The sequence below is a fragment of the Meriones unguiculatus genome, chromosome 4, assembly GCF_030254825.1.
Source record: "Meriones unguiculatus strain TT.TT164.6M chromosome 4, Bangor_MerUng_6.1, whole genome shotgun sequence".
Lineage (NCBI taxonomy): Eukaryota > Metazoa > Chordata > Mammalia > Rodentia > Muridae > Meriones > Meriones unguiculatus.
The window spans coordinates 30617536-30627478 of NC_083352.1; the positions used below are offsets into that span (position 1 = coordinate 30617536).

Genomic DNA, 9943 nt, shown 5'->3' on the forward strand with positions numbered 1-9943 from the left:
TAATAAAACTAAAAATACAAAAAAAGTGCCAGAAAAAAAAAACTTTAATTTGAAGAGGTTAAAAACACAAGAAAACACAAGGGATAAATAATCACTGATCAGCAAATCAAATGAAGGGGGAAAAAGCCTATACCATAACAACAATATAATAGAAATAAAAAAACACTGCTCATTGATAACTTTCAACATCAACAGTTTCAGTCCATCAGACTGAAAAAGACACAGACCAACAGATTAGATGTGAAAACATGATCCATCCTCTGCTGCAACCAAGAAACATGCCTTAATATCAAGGATAGACATCCAGTGTACAGAAAGCTCTTGGATTAAAGGTACATGCTAGGGCTGGTTGACCCTCTCCATAATCACCTCTTTACAATATACAGAAAGTTCTTGGACTAAAGATGTACAGTAGGGCTCAACCACACCAAACAAGAAACAGGGTTTTACAGTTCACTATTTTGAGGTTCACAATGAGATCAAATATCCTGCAACACCCACCAGTATTAGAAGAGTATTCCCCCTGTTCCAGATCCTTGGCAACATTAGCTGTCACTCATATTATTGGTCTTGGCCATTCTGATAGGAATAATAGGGAATCCCAAAATAGTTTTAATTTCCCTGATGGCTAAGAACACTGAACATTTCTGTAGGTGTCTCTCAATCATTTGAGATTCCTCTATTGAAACTATTCTGTGTAGATCTGTATCCCATTTTTAAATTTAGTGGGTATTTTTATATATAGTTTGATTTATTCATAATTTTGATATCATTCCAAATATTATAATATTATATTGTTATAAATATTATATATTGTATATTAGTAGATATAATATTTTATTATATATTGTTATAAATAATATTACATTATTATCAGAATTAGTAGTACAGAGTCTTACTGGCTATCTCTTGTAGCCAGCAAGGCTTCCAGGGGCTGGACTATGTTGCATTCAGTTTGAGTTGTTGGCCAAGAGGGAGGGAGGGCATGAAAATCTCCTAACAACTCAGGTTGATGCTAAGACAAAAAGTTTGCTCTTTGCACACTGACAGTGGGACCCCATGGCCAAGGACAATATCCACACAACTCTTTGGACTTGGAGAAGTTGAACTAGTTCCTACATGGAGGCTTAACCCCTACAATCTAGACTCTTTGTTTCAGGAAGGTACTCTGCAGACTGCCGAAATAGAAATGTAGATATCAAACAAGCCATAACACCTCTGACCTACAATCTGTCCTGTCTGCAAATTCTGCTAGAGTGATGGTGGCATAGAACTTGTGGGAGTAGCGAACAAATGTCTGATTTGACTTAAGGCCCACTCCAAAAGACAGAACCCAAACCTGACATTGCTTGGGCAACCCAGAACCAGATTAGATTATCACGGACACCTAAGTTAAAAAAAAAAAAATTATGAGTGGTCTAAAAGATTAATAAAATCCTTCCCAATATGTAGCGTCTGCTATAGTCATAAATCTGTTCCCTATTCAGTCATCATTATAGAGGCTTCCTATGACAGCAGATCAGAACAGATGCAAAGACCCATGGCCAGACATTATGTAGAGAGTTCTCTAAATGGACAGTCTCCATCAAATTCCAATCCTCAAAATTTGGGAAATCCCTCATGCTGAAGAGGAGGTAGAATTATAAGAGTTACAGAGGACAGAAGGCCCTCTGAATCAACTAAGCAAGGTGCTTTTGATCTCACAGAGACTGAGGCAGCAAGCACAGGGCCTAGGTGGGTCTATTACCTATTAGCTATTAACTTTAGTATTTTTAGGGGACTCCCGACTATGAGAATGAGAAGTTCTCTGATTCTTGTGCCTGTTCGTAGGATACTTCCCCCTGATGGGCTGCCATTTCTAACGTTGATGTCATAGTCTTCGCTTCGTTTTGTTTCTTTTTTTTAGTTGTTATCTCTTAGAAGTCTTTTCTTTTTTTTCTAATGAGAGGTAGAAAGGGAGTGTATATGGAGGTTAGGGGAGGTGGGGAGGAACTGGGAGGGAAATCTATAATCAGAATATATGAGAAAAGGATGTTTTCAATAAAAAAGTAGCTCATAAAATTTTAGTTATTAAAAATTTTAAAACTACTTGATTTTTTTTCCTTCATTCATGTACCTCATAGTGATTTCTTATGCTACTCAAGAAAGGAAGTAAGCACGAAGTCTGAAGTTGTAGTCCACAGTAAGCCATGTAAATGCTAGGTGGACAGACCACATGGAATTCTATCCACATGAGGCAGATACAGGAAGTTCTTAAAGCTCTGGGTTTAACTAGCAGACCCTGCATTGATGAGTAAGATGGGAGAGTGATCAGGGATGATTTCTGACATCTTTAAACTCTACCTGCATGCCTGTACTTGTGAGTGGACACACACACACACACACACACACACACACACACACGGAGAGAGAGAGAGTGCAAGACCCAAGTATCTGGGCAGAACCAAAGATGTTTCCAAACCTCCCTTTGGTTTGCCTTAGATACAATTCTGTTGTGGGTTATTGATATTTATTAGTGATTTATCTTTTAGTTAAACAGTGGTTATTCCTAAACCAGCTGTATATCCAAATCACCATATAGAAACTAGGATTTATTTAATTAACCTAGAGGACAATGCTGGGCAATAGTTACTCCATCCTAAACCTCCAAGCCTGCATCGTTTCCTTCCATTCATATTTCCCACATTATACTTGCTTTTAGTCATAGCTTAGGCCCCATTCATCTCTCCTCTTGGGTCCAAGTCCTCTCCTGCTGATCTCTGTTACCGAACTCCTCCCACTCGCTTCCTTCTCCTCCCCTCCAGACCAGGATGTCCCACCCTATTCTCTCCATTGCTCAGCATTGGCTGGCTGTTTTATTGAAATTACAGAGAACAAATGGTGTGGCATGTTTACCCAGACTTGCCAGAGGTGATGCTTAGAATAAACATCACAATGCAATGTCCAGATTGAAACCAGATAGTGGGGTAGATAAATCAGCATTTGAATGAACAGCAGTAAATGGTATACATTCCACAAGAATGTTATACCAACACAATTCCCTAACTGCCAGTCCCTCCTGGGAAGAGTCTGTTCATCAGTAAACAAAGATCTCATGGCCTGAGGAAGAACTTGTTCCATCTGGAACCCATCCCAACAGTCTACATTCCAAGTATACACGGACTTGCATGTGTAATCAGCATCTAAGCTCAAGCATTTAACACAGATCTGTTCATACAAAGTATCAGAGAAAGAGAGAGAGAGACAGAGACAGAAACAGAGAGAAAGGAACAGAGAGAGAAAGAGGAAATAAAGATGATTGAGTTGTAGGGAGGTGTAGGTAGATCTGGGAGGAATTGAGGGATGAACATGATTAAAATATACTGTGTAGAATTTTCTAAGAAATAACAAAATTATATACTTTAAAATGAAAATAGCAAAACATAAGGAAGAAAATAAGATCAGAGTAGAAATAAATATGATAGAGACTAAAACACTAAAAACAAGAGATGAGTTTTTATATAAAGGTAAACAAAATGACAAACCCTTAGATGAATACTATAAAAAGAACTGTGTAAGTTTACACTTATTTTCAAATTTATTTATTTTTAATCTACTATACATCCTGGTTGTAACCCCATCTTCCCCCACATCCAGTCCCATCCTCTCTTCCTCCCTCCACCCCTCTCCCTCTCAGAAATGGGGAGTTCCCTTTCATATCTACCCCAGCTCATCAAGTTGCATCAGGACTGAGCATGTCCTCTTCCCCTGTGGCCTGTCAAGTCAGTCCCACCAGGGGAAAGTGATTTAAAAGTTGGCAAGTGACTCCCTGTCCAATGCAGTCCCCACTTCCCTTACTAGACTATCCATTTGAAGCCCAAGTTTACCATCTGCTATATCTTTGAAGGGGGAATAGGTCCACTTAGTGTGTGGTCCTTAGTTGATGGTTCAGTCTCAGCAAATGCCTCTGGGCCCTGTTTAGTTGACTGATTTTTCTTGTGGAGCTCTGGTCACTTCTGGATCCTTTTCTCTTTCCTCCCACTATTCCCCAAGGCTCCCTATGCATTGACCATATACAACTAAAATAAATCAGAACAAAGAAATTATTATTAGATTGTTTATTCTCTTTCAACATCTTATTACCATGGTTAGTATTAAATATATAATTCATTTTCTGTATAGCAATAATGTGCCATTCATTGCAAAAAGCTGTTCAAGAAGTGATAAATGTTGAGAAAATTGATGTAGACATTAGAGAAATAATATGACACAAGTAATGTATATGAATTTTGTGCTTATATGCATAAGTTACAAGTAATATTAGAGATAAAATTAATAAACTCTGTTCATATAATTATTCTCTTTAAGAATAATTTAAGAAAGTAATGTATACCAGGCTGGAATCCAATTAAAGAATGTCATCCTTTGGATGGAGCAATTACCAATTATGGCTGTATTCCTAGTCTCTATAAAAACAGATTAATTCAGAAATGAAATATTTCCAAGCCTGCTGACTGTTTTGGCCTACCCTATCTGTCTGCTAACCTTGCTTCTCCACCTCCACAGGGCGATCAGATCTTTAACAAACTATGAGATTATGGGGATCTTTGAAAACTAGCCAAGAATACCTGAGAGAAAAATCTCCAGGTGAACGGCATATTTGATCTTGGTTACTTTCCAAACTAAATCATGATAACATTAACATTATACTTCTGCGTTCATTCAATCTGGACTTCCTCCAGGCCGCCATTCATGAGTGGTAGAGACACGGATGAGGAGTCTGCCTGGTAAATGGTTTATTATTCTCGAGAATGCCTGCCATTTAATCAGTCTTTTATTTCAAAGAGAATGTTCCAAGATCCTGGCACTCAGGAACCAGAGCTTAGCAAAACAAAGGTGATGCCCCTAAGAGAAATGAGTACCTTTTAGACTGAATAGGTAAATTAGAAGCTATTTTCCCCATGATGAGGATGGGGCCTCAAGAGAAATTATTGTTGTTGTTTCCACAGTTCTCTGCCATTTGGGGGTGTAAGATGAGTCCCCATGGCAGGTGTTAGATTATTAGGGAAATTAAGCAGATGGCTTTGGCAAACTGCACCTCCCTTTTCCTCTATTTCCAGGAATACCAGCTCTCTAGCTCAGTTTCACACATGCTTGTTAAGCTCCTGTCATTCAAGGAAATGGAATCAGTGTCATCATTTGAGCATATCTGGAACCATGAACATCCTCAATCTCTCAGAACGTTAAGGGAAACCTTCCTTTGTTTTTGCTATTCACAATGCAACAGTGGATTCCACTGAGGCAGCTCATGTTGCTGTCTCAGAGGAAGGAAGTGTGTCTACCAGAGGCTGTCTGTAGTGTTCACCGTACTGTAAAATGGATCTGATAACCTATGTCATTCCACAAGGAAGAGCAGCCAAGCCTCACATCCCTGCATGAGGAAATGGAAAATAGCATTTCCAAGAAGGGCTCTTTGTATTTTTGAAGCCCAGTCCATTTTGCTAACATTAGGTCCATCTTTTAACTATAAATTTACTTGATTTATCAGGCAATAAGTCTTAAGAGACAGTTTACCAATCTGACAGAATCTCACACAGATGCTTAATTGAGGCCATTAACGTGATGAGGCTGTGAGATATGAACTTGAAACACTTTAAGCATTCAAACCGTCTCAACAATAGTAAAAACAATCTGTGGTTATATGCATCCATAATCTTTCTTTTGACAAGGGCAGTAACTAAAAGAATTTATTTTAAATCTCTTTTAATGGGAAAAATAAGTGCATTTCAGCAGTGATATTTTGAACAATCGCCATGAATTAAGCACCATGGAATGCATTAAGACTATTAAGAAATATAACAGACCCAGACCGGAGTGCCTGCTTTCATGGAACTTAAGAATAAAATAAAGAATAGAGGATGGCAAAAAGAGTAAAAAGGAAAAAAAAATCTTGCTGCCCATGAGTCTATGAGCAACCAGCATCTAAAAAAGGCGAACTGGAAAAGTTCTTTGCGATGAGTGATGGATCATTGGGGATGGCCAGATGATAGGTCTATTTATAGAAACTTAAACTCGAGAGGAAAAGATGTAGAGATGAGGAAAGGTCGTCGTTCTCTATGGGTAAGAGGAGAAGTCAGCCACAGAGGTGACTAGAGTCATGGTTGAGGTTCATATCATCAAGGGTCCTGAAAACCTTCAGGGCAATGCTACTGAACAATGTAGTCAACAGCTAGAGGCTTTTAAACAGAGACTGGCACGGACAGGTTTGGGTTTTTAACTTATTATCACAATTATTAATGTGTATAATTATTAATGTGTACATATTAGTGAGTTTCACTGTAACATTTTCATATATGCTTGTATCATACTTTGGTCATACCTATCCTCTCCATTATTCTCTCTTGGCCTCTCCTCCCTTTCCTTTCCCCTGAGCCTTCCATAGTATTCCCTTTACTAATTCACTATTTCACATAGTCTTTAAAAAATTATTCTAGCTTCCCTATGAGATACAATACATGATACTTGTTTTTTGCATCTGCAATATTTTGCTTAATGTAAGTATCTCTACTTCAGACATTCAAATAGGTGAGCCCATGGGGGCCAATCTCATTCATACCACTACCTCTGGCTTCAAGGAAATAAGGCAGACACTGATAGGGCAGGACACCCAGGAGGAGGCTCTTCTGGCTTGTGCAGACATGGCCATGCATGTAAACATATTCCCTCTCTCTCGTGCTCTTACTCTATCTTTCTCTCTCATTCTCTCTCTCTCTCTCTCTCTCTCTCTCTCTCTCTCTCACACACACACACACACACACACACACAAACAAGTACTGTTAATAAGGAATATTTTCATTTTTAAATCAGTGAGTGCTCTTACCATGATGTGGAGAATAGATTAGATGATAACAGGCACAAAAAAAGGTTCAGCTCTTGGCAGAGATTAAAATAAAGATTTCATTTTGCAGCAATGCTCACAACTTTCTTCCAATAAATATTCTACAAGAGTTGCCTGTGGACTCTCCCTTACCATTTATCTGTCCTAATTTTAGAGATACCAATGTATCTTTTTAAAAGAGCATCCAATTTCAAAGATGACATATGAATCGGATAGCTCGGTGAATATGGTCATATACACATACACAAATACAATGATTTGTCTCTAATTTTACATGTATAATGATATGTAGTACAAATCTTATTACTTACGCACAAATGTAATTGTGTATTTGCCCAGGTCTGCCTGTCATTGATATAAGTGCAAACTCGTTAAGAGATCACCCAGTCCAACTCCTATTTGCATGGTAGGACTAGGGAGTTCGCTGTTTTAAGCAGCACTCTGCTCTTATAGATAAGGTCTTTAGCTATTTTATGCCATGTTTTCTGCCAATACATTTCACAAAATTCTTAACACTGGACTATAAAACCACTTCCTTTCTTAATTTATACATAGAAAAATAATTGAAGACAAAAACAAATGAAGAAAATGTGAGTTATGACTTTCAATTTTAAAAAGATTTTCTACTTGGCTACATGTTGGTAAGAGCATAGTTTTTTGTTGTCTTTTGTTGTTTGTTCTTTTTTTTCTTTTTTAAGATAAAGTTCCATATTGTAGCTCAGGCTAGCCTTGAAATCATGGCTCCTGCCAAGTACAGATTGCAGGTCTGAACCATTCCATCCAGCTTCTAACATGCCATTTTATCAGCACAACAGGAAAGGGACCTATGTGTCACTCTCCTCCTCTGGGTTGCTTCCAACTACAAATGGATCAATACAGGCCACCTATTTGACCAACCTCCACAGCCTTCTCCCCTGAGAAAACCCATCCATTAAGGGAGAATTTAAATACTGAACTGTTTGTATAACTCCACCCCCACCCCCTTTTCTCAAATATAAAAGGCTATGGGCAGGGTGGTGGTCCTTTGCCCTAGTGTGCCTGCCTCCCTCAGGGTTTGTTGTTTGCATTGCAGAAGGAAGGACCTGCGAGCCAGTTAGGGGCTTGTGGTACTTTGCATCCACTTTTTTTTTTCTTTCTTTCTTGTAGCCTTTGTTAACCATAACAGTCACAAGTTCTGAATCTCTGTGTGTACTCACAAACACACTTGTGGCTGTGGATGAGACTGCCAGGCTCACCCTCTGCACACTTGTGGGAGTTACTGCATGGCTACAGCCAATTGGCTTCTAATCCCATGCCTTTAGGACATATGCTAATTGACTGCACATATTTCAGACTTAGTTTTCACAATCGGTGCTTGCTTTTTTTTCCCTCCACCCCCTCAGGAAGCTGTCCTTGAGCTAGGAGAGATTTAAGAGGCTGTTTCTGAATGTGTATTTTCACCCCTAGTAAGAAAATATCAGACATCTTGCCATTCACTCTGCCAGTGATAAAGAGACTTCTGGGATGGAAAAAATCAGCCAGTGGGTCTGGAGGAGCAGGTGGTGGACAACAGAATGAACAGGTATGAGAAAGCAGTGAAAAGGCTAAAGAAAATAGGATGATTAGCTGATCTTGAGAAAGCAATAAATCACTCAGAATTGCAATACGAAATGTGTTACCATACTGAGCGCCTGCTCTGAAGTTTGGGGACTGAGTACACCAAATATGGTAGATCAGTAGGATACAACATACCAGTGTTCAGACTTTCTCTGAACAAATGAACACCATGTCTCCTGATGGTTGTTTTCAGGTTATACATGGGAAAGTGTTGCCACATTTTATATAATGACAATTTTGGCACCGGCTGAACCTTCACAGTCATCTTGAGCTCGAGGCAACTAAAACTTCAAATATGTTTTTAGTCTGAAAAAAAAGATGAAGTATGTGAAGTTCCTTACCATTACTGGAGAGCTGAGACCCAGTTTGCCTCCAGTATTAATGCCTCAGCACACAGAGATCCTAACAGAACTGCTACCTCTGGATGATTATACACATTCCATCCCAGAAAAAAAAATGCTAATTTCCCAGCAGGTATTGAGTCGAAAAGTAATTACATCCCAGAAAAGCCACCACCTGGATATATGGCTGAGGTTAGAGAAACAAGTGATCAACGGTTGAAGCAAAGCATGGACACAAGCTCACCCAGCTGTGTGTCCTATTAATCTTTCTCCTGGTAATCACAGCTTGGATTTGCAGCCAGTTCTCAGAAAACGCATTTCAGTGTTCAGTTGCATATTATGAACTAAACCAGAGAGAGGGTTAGAGAGATCTTGCATGCATCCTAGTCCTTGCTCACTATAGATGACTTTACAGGTCCACCAACCTCGGAGAGGTTCTGCACGGGTTTGCTTTTCTATGTTAACTGAACTACTACAGTAGAAATTACAGGAAGGCATATAGGAAGGGAAGTAAGCTTGTATTACATAATTGGGCAAGTTTTTGCTGAGTACCCACGTGATGGTGCAATGTTTGTGCACTATAACCAAAGATCCAGCTGGCACCCTGTAACAGTGTACAAAATCCCATTGGCTGTAACCTGATATGCACCAGCATGTCATACATCACCAGTCAAGCCCACTCAAAGACTTCACGGAACAACTCTCCCATTATAGTATTTGTGTATGATTGCATGGACTGTTTGCTACCCAACACAGTGAAAAAAACACTTGGGGTCTCATTAGTTAAAGCACTTTTTGGAATGTGTTTTCTATATTTGAATATTAGATTGGAAAACTGTTTCTAGAAATGCCCTCCCCACACAGGGAAGAGAAGAAACCAAGACTTAATGATGACTTATTGGACATAAGAAAGTGTCCCAGAAGTTATTAATAACAGCACTAGTTAAGTGTACAACTAATAAATGTATCAAGACCCAATATTACTGCACTATGCTGTTTCTATGCATTTTTACTTTACATAAATGAGGTATGTGTCCTGCTTCTTGGTCTAGGGAAGCCTATATAATGTTTCAATACCTAATTCGTTATTCCTAGGTTTCCATTATTTTTGTGTCATATATATATGTGT

The 9943-nt window shown here is 38.8% G+C and overlaps 1 pseudogene; it reads left to right on the top strand.

Moving 5' to 3' along the window:
* Positions 1-6136: 6136 nt before the first annotated feature.
* On the top strand, positions 6137-9456 carry LOC110564956 (mothers against decapentaplegic homolog 2-like; annotated as a pseudogene).
* The last annotated feature ends 487 nt before the right edge of the window (positions 9457-9943 follow it).